This window comes from Castanea sativa, chromosome 11 (assembly GCF_040712315.1).
Source record: "Castanea sativa cultivar Marrone di Chiusa Pesio chromosome 11, ASM4071231v1".
Taxonomy (NCBI): Eukaryota; Viridiplantae; Streptophyta; class Magnoliopsida; order Fagales; family Fagaceae; genus Castanea; species Castanea sativa.
The window spans coordinates 20,639,221-20,650,962 of record NC_134023.1 but is presented as its reverse complement, the minus strand read 5'-3'; the positions used below and the strand labels follow the sequence as shown (position 1 = coordinate 20,650,962).

At 35.0% G+C, this 11,742-nt stretch overlaps 1 pseudogene; it reads left to right on the top strand.

Annotated features, from left to right (window-relative positions):
- Positions 1-2,932: 2,932 nt before the first annotated feature.
- LOC142616202 (uncharacterized) lies at positions 2,933-6,693 on the top strand (annotated as a pseudogene).
- Positions 6,694-11,742: the final 5,049 nt, after the last annotated feature.

Genomic DNA, 11,742 nt, shown 5'->3' with positions numbered 1-11,742 from the left:
TTGGATTTTTTTTCTTTCAAATACTTTTTTTTTTACAAGATAGAATTTCTACTCTAACCTAATTTAAGTGTATATGTGTGTGAAGCTATCTCTTGGAGACTTGAACTCCAGCCCTCACCCTCCAGCATCCTACAAGCATTTATACTTATGAAATAACCACTACACCAAGGATGTGTAGTGTTTTTTCAAATACTCTTATACTATGAAGGATAGTGTTTTAGTTTTTTTATTAATAAAATATTCAATTTATACACAATAAATGAAAAGCTAGAAGGCCTAGACCCACACAAATGTGTAAGTATAATTTTCTAAATGAGATTATTTTTGTAAATTAGACTTATATATAATTTCATTTAAGGTTCTTGTGGGCGCAACAGCTTTTTCCTCCTAAAAAGGAAAGAGGGGAGACGCCTCGGCCGAGTAAACCGGGGCGGAGAAAAGATTTGGAGTCGTCACTTAGTTTTATGGCCTATGAATCATATATATAGCGCCCTTGTGTGGAAGGACTGATCTTACTACCAGAGTACGGGTTTGGAGTTTAGGTACGATATTGGGAAGTTGTTAGGCACCCAAAACCGTCCGATCCGTGGGTCGGTCTCTAGTCATTGTGTCTTACGTTTTAATCCTATTAAAGACATATTCAACATTGTATTCTATACTCACTCACACACTAGCCTATATCTAGGGTTTGGCATTTCATCCCAAACCCTAGCATATATTTATCATGGTATATTATATCATATCCTAGCATGCTCCTATCTTATATCACATTATCTCATCCGAGGAAGCAAACAAATCATGGAAGAATCAAACAAACATATTATTGCATCTCATTATTAAAGGAAAGACAAACAAGCAAACATCATCTATGTTCATCATCCAAAGCAAAATCATATCCCAATCAAATGCATGTACATATAAATGCATGCTTTATCTCACTTACCTTATTGCATCACAGCACTTCTACATCAATGCCCGAGCATATCATATGCATGTTCATTGTAAAGCAAAGAAAGCATAAAAGGAAACGCTAATTTGATCATATTAAGGATAAACAAATAAATAAATAGAGAAACAGAGACTTCAAAAGCATGAAAAGGTAATAAACAACGGCATATTATATGAAAGAAACAAAGAAAAGGAAGCAGAAAGCCCAGATTAGGGTTTCTGGGCTTAAGTAGGTGTGCACATACATAGGCCTGCATATGCACGCTAGTTGCATGCATACGCATACTTCAACCTACTTGCGCATGCAGGAAGCATGCGTACACAGGTTTGCTCAGGAACCCTAGCCTAGAACAGAAAGTAGAAAACAAAGCAGAAACTTAAAACAAAGAAACTAACAACCTACATGCTTTAAAACATAAATACTAACTAAAACTAAGTTAAAGAAACATATATAAACATGAACAAAGCAAGGAAATAAGATTAAACAAAAATGAATGAAAGAAGTTTAGAACGCAATACCTCAAAACAAAAGCTCCTAGGCTTGATTATGACTATTCCCCTCAGTCAAATCTATTCATAATCAATCAAGAAAGTGATTAGTAAACTTAAAACTCAAAGATCAAGGCCAGAAAAGGCCTCAATCAGAATATATTTACTTGAAGATGTTTTGTGAAAAACTTCCTTTTTGATTCACTATTTCTAGTGAATCTTGTGTTTTCCTTTAGAATTTTCTATGTTTTTGAAATATACCATGTAAGGCTTTATATATTTGAAAAATGGGGGTTTGGAATGGCTCTCAGACGATGTGAGATTCATTCCAAACCTCAACTTTAATGCAAAAAACTTGTCTTCTATAGATTTCTGGAACCCTAGCTATGTACACAGGTCAGTGCTTGCAAAATAAGGGCCAAGTGGGCAATAAAGGCTCGTTTAGTAGACAATAAGCTACGAATTTGACGAGTATCAAGCAGCTACTCCTATCAAAATGAAAAGCAACAAGCGAAGCTTGAAAAAGCAAGCCCATATCATAGAAAGCCATTGCATGCTAGCCCCTTTCTATTAGTAAGGTTGTCAAAAGGCTAAACTTGAGTTCCTTAAAGAAAAAACTAAGAAAATAGGGGTAAGTGGATGCTAACAAGCAAGAAAAGGCCCCTTGCGTTTGGTTAGGCTGAGGTGCCTTTACTAATATTAGAATATTAAGACGCTTCTTGCTTTAGAAAGATTGCAAGGGCGAGTTAGCGCTGAAGATTTCCTTGGCCTTTATTTTCCAAAATTAAATTTATTTGCTAAAAAAAGTTATATTTTCCATTTTAAAATTTCTCAAGTCAATTTAGATTCTGATTGGGCCCTAAACTAACCTTAAGTCTTAGAATTTCAACATTATTGGGGAACGGGAGCCTGAGTCGTAAGGGGTATCAAATGTAGTGTCGACAATTCTATTCATATGTTGTCACCAACTAGATTCATAATAAAAATAGGGCTAAAACGCAAAACACACACTCTATATTTCAGTTTTATCAAGAATTCATTTCACTCTTTTAACTTCGTTTTCATTCATTTTAGTCCTTTAATTAAGTTTCATGTTTATTCAATTAAGGTCTCTCCATCAAATTTTGTTAAATTTTACCATTAATGGTTCAAATTTTTAAATATTTACTTCAAATTTTTAAATAAATAAAAATCCAATTAATTATTGAAAAATATTTTCCGTAATTTTTTTAAATAAATTTTAACAAAAGTTAATGAAGATAAAGTTGAAACTTGAAACTTAAAGGATTGAAATGTACAAAGACAAAGTTAGAAGATTAAAATGAATTTTGGTGAGAGATATGTAGGTATTTTTTTCAAAGTCAAAAAAGAAAAGAAAAAAAGAAGACTTTGTAGTCTTCGTCGATATCCGTATCTTACTTATAAAGTTGTCTTGAGTCATGAATATAACAATCAACTATTTTCCCTTGTATTCATCAATCAAGTAAACTTTAACATGGCTCCCTCTGTCTTCATTTCCATTCTGGTAGTAGCATGGGCACTTTGTATCTTCATACATGCTACAAATATGGTTATTGCGCAGGATTTTGAAGCAAAGGCTCTGCAGGAGAGTGAGTGGTGGAGTAGCTATTCCAACAATACCTCAATTCATCATTGTGAGTGGCGTGGAATTGAATGCAATGACGGCGGAAGCGTTACAACGTTGGACATGACTGGGTTCTATCTGGGAGATAAGTTCAGAAAATTCAACTTCTCATCCTTCCCAAATTTAGTCATGCTTTATCTTTATAATACTGGACTTCAAGGGAGCATCCCACAAAAGATAGGTAATCTTTCAGAACTCATGTATCTCGATTTGGCTTGGAATAAACTTACAGGAAACTTGCCACTTTCACTTGCCAATCTTACTCACTTAGTGGAGTTTTACATTCCTAGTAATCTCATCACTGGTACCATCCCCAAAGAACTAGGAAATTTAAATTATCTCGTTGAATTAGATCTGAGTAATAACACATTTGTTGGACCAATCCCTTCAGCTCTTGGCCTTTTAACTAATCTTTCTCATCTCAATTTGTCTTCTAATGAAATCAATGGTTCTATAGTGTCAGAAATAGGAATGCTAAAGAAGTTGTTAGTGTTGAAACTGGAACATAACGAGCTCACTGGACCGATACCTTCGTCTCTGGGTCGTTTAACCAGTTTGACAAAATTGTGTCTCAATTCAAACCAAATCAATAGTTCCATTCCACTAGAAATAGGCAACATGAAGAATTTGAAGCTCTTGTCCCTCAAATATAACAAGCTCATTGGTTCGATACCTTCCTTTCTAGGTTATTTGACCAATTTGATAGAATTGGATCTCCATTCAAACCAAATCAACAGTTCCATTCGACCAGAAATAGCCAATATGACGAGTTTAAATTACATGTACCTCAGTAATAATAGAATTACAGGTAAAATACCTTCAACTATATGTTATTCGAATCAGTTGAGCAAGTTGATCCTTGATTGGAATCAAATTAGTGGTTCCATCCCCATTGAAATAGCTAATTGTTATTCTTTGTCCACTTTGTTTTTGAGCCATAACTACTTAACTCAAACCATTCCCTCTCAGATTGGTAGCCCTTGTTCAATTGATTGGATTGACCTTAGCTACAATAACCTTACAGGAAAAATTCCTCCTTTTCTCAAAAAAACATATGTTAACTTGTCATACAATTCTTTGGAGGGTCAAATTCCGGATGTTTTCAAAAATTATAGTTATAACACACTTATTGGCAACAAGGATTTAGAGCATCCACATCAGTTGGTGGATACTCATCTATAATCCAAAAACTCCTTCATTTTACACATTTTTGGCCCAAAAAACTCTCACATCAGTGGGTGCAAAACTTTGTAAAATTGTGCAAATCCACCCATAAGCTACAGTAACCGTGTAAATATACACGGCTACTGTAACTCCTCCATTTATTATTTTATCAATTTCCCGTTCTCTCCTTTTTTTCGCTCTCTTCTCCGTGCTCAACAAACTCAATAACTACTCTCCTCATCTTCTTCTTTTTCCTCAGATGCTCACAGAGATACACTTGCTCAAAAAACACAGAACGATGCTTGCTCAACATAGAGATACACTAGCTCAAAAAAAAAAAAAAAAAAAACACAGATACACAGATTGGAGCTCGTGGGTCTTGCCTGATTGGAGCTAGGGAGATCTGAGCTCGTGGGTCTTGCTTGACTGGATCGAAGGTCGTGCTCGTCGGTCTTGACTGGATCAAAGGTCGTGCTCATCGGTCTTGACTGGATCGGAAGTCGTGCTCGTCGATCTTGACTGGATCGGAGCTCGTGCTCGTCGGTCTTGACTGGATCGGAGCCTGGGCCGTCTCCCGCACCAGCATGGACGGGCCGCGCCGCCCGTGGCGCGGCCCAGGAGCAAGGCCAGAGTGGTGAGGCAGCTGATCGAGAGAGTTGATTTGAAAATGGGTAGAGATGGGTAGAGTGTAGAGAGATGGGTATAGAGAGAGTGTGTGTTTATTCAGAAATAATGGGGAGAGAGAGAGAGAGAGAGAGAGAGAGAGAGAGAGCGTATTAAAGGGGGGATGGTTGAGGGAAATAATAAAAAATTTGAGGGAAATAATAAAAAAATTGAAGAAAATGTGTAAAATAGATGAACTGATGTGGGTATTTTGTAAAAGTAAATGTGTAAAATAGAAAAAGTAGGTTTTTAGTGTAAAAATGAATGTGTAAAATGAATGAGCTAATGTGGTTGCTCTTATGTGGTGACATCAAAAGTTTCCCTCCTTGTCTTCCATCTTCCCCAAACAGGAATACATCAATTGACTACAAAATAAAAATTCTTGTTCCATTGAGTTTTTTTCTTGTGCTTTCACTTCTTGGGTATTTTTTCATCTATTGATGCGGGGTTAGGAAAATTGAATCCAAGTCAAGGGAAACAAAAAATGAGGACATATTCTCAATATGGAATTATGATGGAAAAATTGCATATGAAGACATCATCAAAGCAACAGAGGACTTTGACATTAGATATTATATTGGAATAGGCAATTATGGTAGAATTTACAAAGCATAATTGCCTAGTGGTAAAGTAGGTGCCTTAAAGAAATTCCATTGCTTAGAGACTGAAGAACTGAGTTTTGACAAGCATTTCAAAAACGAAGTCAAAATGTTAACAGAAATTTGACATCAATATATTGTTAAACTATATGGCTATTGTTTGCATAAACGCTATATGTTTTTGGTCTCTGAGTATATGGAAAGGGGAAGCTTGTTTTGTGTCCTAAGCAATAATGTTGAAGTAGTGGAAGAATTGGATTGGATAAAGAGGATGAACGTCATCAAAACTATAGCACATGCCTTTTCTTACATGCATCATGAATGTGTCTCAGTATTTGTTCATCGAGATATAACCAGCAACAATATACTATTGAACTTTGAGTTGGAGGCTTCTATCTCTGATTTTGGCACAGCTAAACTTCTTGATCCTAATTCCTCCAATCAAACTTTAATTACTGGGACTTATGGTTATATTGCTTCAGGTGAATTATTCTTTTCATATTCTACCTTACACTTTCATTTATTATTTAAAACAGTCAACCATGCAAGGCTTTCTAGATAATCATGCTACTTAGCTCACTTTGTTGTTTATTATATGAACTGAACCATGTGGTGGCAAACAATTTCTTTCACACTTGAACTAACATTTGCATAAAAAAGAATATAAAAAGTCAAATAAATAAAATTAAAGAAAAATGAAAGGCATCACATTTTGTTAATATTATTGTGTGTGTTTTTTATATATATGTAGAATTGGCATATACTCTGGAGGTGACCAAAAAATGTGATATTTATAGTTTTGGAGTGATGGCACTAGAAATACTGATGAGAAGACATCCAGGAGAACTCTTGACTACATTATCATTATCATCACCATCATCATCAACTCAAAATCTGATGCTCAATGAAATATTAGACCAGCGTCTCCCACCTCCAAATCGACTAGTTGCACGAGATGTTTTCCTTGTTGCTTCAATTGCATTTGCATGCCTACACACTAAACCAATGTATAGGCCAACAATGAAATGGGTGTCCCAAGAATTTCTTTCTCACAAGAAGCTAATAGTGAATACTTTACCTACAGTTTCAGTATGGCAGTTGAGGAACCAAGAAACCCATACAACTAGAGAGAGTGAAACTCAATCAGGAAGTGCTTGCTTTTCGGATGTAAACCATATTGTTTGATGAACTTACTAATAAAAAAATAAAAAATAATTGTATCACATTAAAAATACGTTAAGAAATAAAAACCTTGTGTAATTAGTATCTATTTTTGTTTATGATTTGTGACCTGTATTTTGTCTTCATCACTTTTCTAATGTCACACATTTTAGAATTCTCATATGTAATCGTGGAGGTTGCAAAGGCTCATTCACATGCTTAATGCTTTTTTTTTATACAAGCTTCTTTTTTTTTTTTTGGTAGAGGAGGAGCTTAATGCTTGACTTGTGCGAGCTATTCCTTACTAAAGATTCAACAATAATAATACAAATTTGATGACTAACGAATCAAAAGGGTTAATTACTAAAATACCACTTTAAACTAAGGAATACTTGTACTCTACATCCCAAATTATGAAAATTTCCAGTTGGTAATCTTTAACTTTTTTAATTATTTTTTTATAGAAGAAGTTCAGTGCATATATATTGTTAAGAGAGGTTGTTCAAATCAGCCTGTAACACAAATAATTTTTAATAGTACATCTTCCATCCAAACTGACAAGGGTGGGGAAAGAATTTCTTTCTTTTTTTTTTTTTTTTTTTTTGCAAATGGATGAGCAACCTTATTACAATGCCTACATACATGAGATAAATTGAAAGTTAAAAAGTGCGAGGTAAGGAAGTGAATATCGTTTGCTGCTAGTTCAAGTGCTCATCTTGCTACCAAAGTTTCCACCTCAATGATTGTGGGAGGCAAAGGTATCAGTTGTGACAAAGAAGCCATGACTAAATAACCTTCATTATTCCAAATGACAACACCCAAACTTGCATTGTTATCTTTATCAAAGATAGCTCCATCGAAATTTATTTTGTAACAGGGAGATTTTGGAGCTGTCCATGAGGGTACTTGTCGAGTCAGGTGTACAAGTGCAATCATAGGGAGGATTGAAAATTCCAGTATTCATTCTTTCGCTTGTTCCAACAATTGGCCGAGGGTGATAGTTTGTTTACCCAACTAGAGATTAAATCATATTGTACTTTGCTTGAGAGTACCGTGGTTTCATATTGGAATTGTATTCCAAAAAACCACCAATTTTGGGAAAAGGAAGAGAGCATGAACCTCTTGGTGATTACAGATTTCCTTGTGAGAATTGATATTATATTCATAAAATTTTTTGCAAATTAAATCATACATCCAATTGATGGTTAAGAAGTTGCATGATGCATGAGACATAGAAACTAATTTACTAATGTACTCCCTCTACCGATTTGAAAGACTAATAACTTTTCCAAGAGCCTTATGACTCAAATAACACATCCAGGATATAAATTCCCACACCTCCAATTATAAAATTATATATAAAAAAAAAAAAACAATGAAATTAAAAACCCTAATATAACCTTATAAATTTTCCTCATAAACTAAAATACCATATTCATTGTCTTCTGTAACTCATCTGATTTCCCTAAAAATTCCCTAACTCTCTTAAGTCTTAACCCACAAGACCCATCTTATTGTGCTTGACCCGACCCACGTTGGCAAGACTCATTGCAAAGATCACCAGATCCAGCAAAGTCATACTTGGTGAGATTTTGTGACACACCGTCGTTGTTTGTTGTGCAAAGCCATTGTGGTTCGGATGGCAACCCAAATAAACAAAAAAATTAAATTAAATAATCTCCATTGATAGCCAGACTCAATTCCATGCAAATATTGTGTTGCCGGAGAGTTTGGCACTGAAAGCCAATCTCTCAGTTCCCTGCAAAATGTAGCTTTATTGGCAATTTGGCTCCTTATGAAGTTCCATAGGCGTTTCGCAATCTAAGGATAGGAATAAAAGAATTTCGTGGGTTGTGATGCCTAATATAGTTTAGTCAGGAGGAATATAAATGGATGATTTATGCGTGTTTAAATTAAGTTGAAGAATTTGTCAAAATGCATCAAAGTTTTTATATTTAACTATCAAGTATCATCCATATATTTGCATTTGGACTTAAAATGTGTCTTTTGCTCTTCATGGAACGACAAGATTAAAACACTCTGATCACTTTGGGATACTTAGTCTCTATGACATTGCTGAAATGGTTAAACAATAACTAAGTGAATTCTATATTCTTGAATGAACATATAAGTAATCAAGAAACTTTATGACAAAGTCCTTGTAAAAATAAGATGGAGGGTGGTGGTAATGAGTTCAACGTTTACACAAGTTGCCCCTATGACTTATCGTCAAACATTAACTTTAGTTTGTTTTTTTTTTTTTTTAATTATATAATTTTGTTTATTTTAGTTTTAAAGGACTTTTTTAGAAGATGTGATTTGTCAATTTGGTCAGATTAAATAAAAAGTTACATTCTTAAGTTGATTTGTCAATTTGGCTACACTAAATTGCAATTTACACTCTTAAATTTGATAAATTTGAATTTTTTCTTTTAAAGTTTCAAAATTTTGGATTTACTCCCCTAACATTGCGTAGTGTTTGCAAAACGACCCTTCCACGCCCCTATTCATGAATGAGGCAACCATTATGTCACATTATCTCAGAACAATGTGGTTTTGAATAAATCAATTAAATCTTGAAATTGTAGTTTATCGAGTCACCATCACATTTAACTTCAATTAAAATCTTATAAATTATATCCAACAATCTTGATTATATAATTTTTGACATTCTTAATCAATTAAATCTTCTTCGCTTTTGACCAATCACACCTTGCCCCAAACTTGGGTTAGCTATTATAAACTTCAAGCAAAAATTACCAATTTTGTCTTCTTTTCCACTTATTTCAAACCACTGTTCGATTTCAATAGGAAAAAACCAACCTATTCCGCACGTAATTGCCAATAACCACAATAATGCAAGAACGGAGGCTAGCATGAATCCAAATTGTATAGTAAGTAGACTGATGGCCGTATTGACTGGAGTCAGTCTATGCAAAGGGACCCATGGAATGGAAAATTAGCTTGCTTTGATCGGGAGATGATGGCCGTATTGACTGGAGTCAGTCTATGCAATATTTCTTTAATAGTAATAGGATCTTGAAATTCTTGAAATTTAATATTTCTTTAATGTGCTAGCTAGATGCTGCTGCATTAGGAGGAAAATCCAACTAAAAAAGACATCCGAGATATATGCTTTTACACTGGACGAATCTTCTTCAACTTTTTATTACTCGTAGCTTTACTCCTTGTAACTTCCATTGTTGTTGTATCCTTGGTTCCAATGTGACCCAATTATAATTTCTCATCCACTTACTCTCGTGTAACAAACTGCATTACTCCCATGCGAATAATCTAGCAACATTTGCTAGACGCTTCTGTAGAAATAGTCATCCAACTACAATGCAATCTTAAAATGTTTCAAGGATTACCAGTGTGGTATTGACTTTCTTAGAATTAGCTCTGCTTACTTGTTTTCATCACGATACGTAGAATACTTACTGTGCATTGTTATTTACTATACCATGCAAGTGTGTATAATACAATCTCGTTAGTGAATAGCGAGAATATCTGGTTCATCATCACTTGAAGTAGCAGAGCCTGCTTTGGTGTAGATGTGGGTACATGGTGGACTGTCTTTGTGACTTATCCCACTAACGCTAGTATTAGTAAACACTATTTTGAACTGCAATTTTGGTGTTAGCATAGAAAACACTTCCAGGTCTACACTATATATATATATATATCTCACCCAACCAAAGAAAATAAAAATGCTCTGGAAAGAGCTGGACTAATAATAGTCATGTAGCTAGGACTGCGCAAAGTGGAAATTAAATGTTAACTTCAATTGCATTATGTGGAATAATCAACAAAAATTTCCTAGAAAATTCGAGGAAATTGTACACTTCAACAATGATTCCATGAGAGAATATTTCGTGGGAATCACGTTGGTATTTTTCCGAAGACTAAAAAAATAAAGGTACTGCAGTAATGTCTCTTGGAGATGCATATCATAATATACTCACAGGTGGGCTACCTCTTTCACTCGGAAATCTCACTCAATTAGTGACATTTGAAATTTCTTTTAATCTAACCAATGGTTTCATTCCCATCCTATCGATGCCTCGCCGCGGTCAACCACCCATTGTGACGACGCTCGCGCTTCCTAAGTGCCTTTGAGCTCGGGTGCTGTGAAATGAGGGTGAAAGGACCTCTGGTGTGTGACTTGAATTGAGTCAATTTTAACCTATTATTACCAAAGGTAAATAAAGTTGCCATCAATCATTGGGTTTTTTCTAAGGTATGATTGGTTACATGACTTTATTTGCTTTTATTACCAATCTTAGGCTAAGAAAAATGTCATTTTTCCTAATCTAATACAAATGGATAAAAAGTCTTGATTCTTGAGTTCAGAAGTTTGGTTACGTGCGGGGAAGGTGTTAGGCATCTCATAAAGCCTGTCCTAAGACTATCTTTTGTTTTGGTAAAATCTTAATTTTCGGACATTGATAGTTAAAACAATCTATTAGCATTAGCTTTCAGAGCTTTCAAAAGAATTGGGCTTTGAGGTTTGATTTTGGAATGGGTATGGTCTTAATCAATGCTTTGCTAGCACATTTTAGAATTGTTGCCAAATTTTCACAATGAAAATCCGGCAACATTTCACCTCTGGTGTGTCATAGCACATAAAACACTATTTTCACCAAGCTTCTGCTGTGAGAATATGGCAACAAAGGTGCCCCATTTTCACGGCAAAAATTTGGCGGAGTTTCACATTTGATGCGTTATGGCACACTGGCAGGGTTTTGTACCTGTGTATTTGGCGCGTGTCTGTGTGCTCATACTCGGGCGAGCCGAAGCTCACCAAAGCACCAAACACATTAATGCATGTCACATACATGGGGAAACCAATGTCATTTAGCTAACATAGATAGAGACAATCACATCACGATGATCATGCACACAATATAACATGAATATGCACTGTCAACAGTCGCCTTGAGTGCATACCCACATTACAAGGTCAAGAGCACCCACGATTACAAGAGGGTTGCTCTCCTAACCATGAGAGTCCATCATACAAAGTGCACAACCTTCCACAAGTTATCATATATATATATATATATATATATA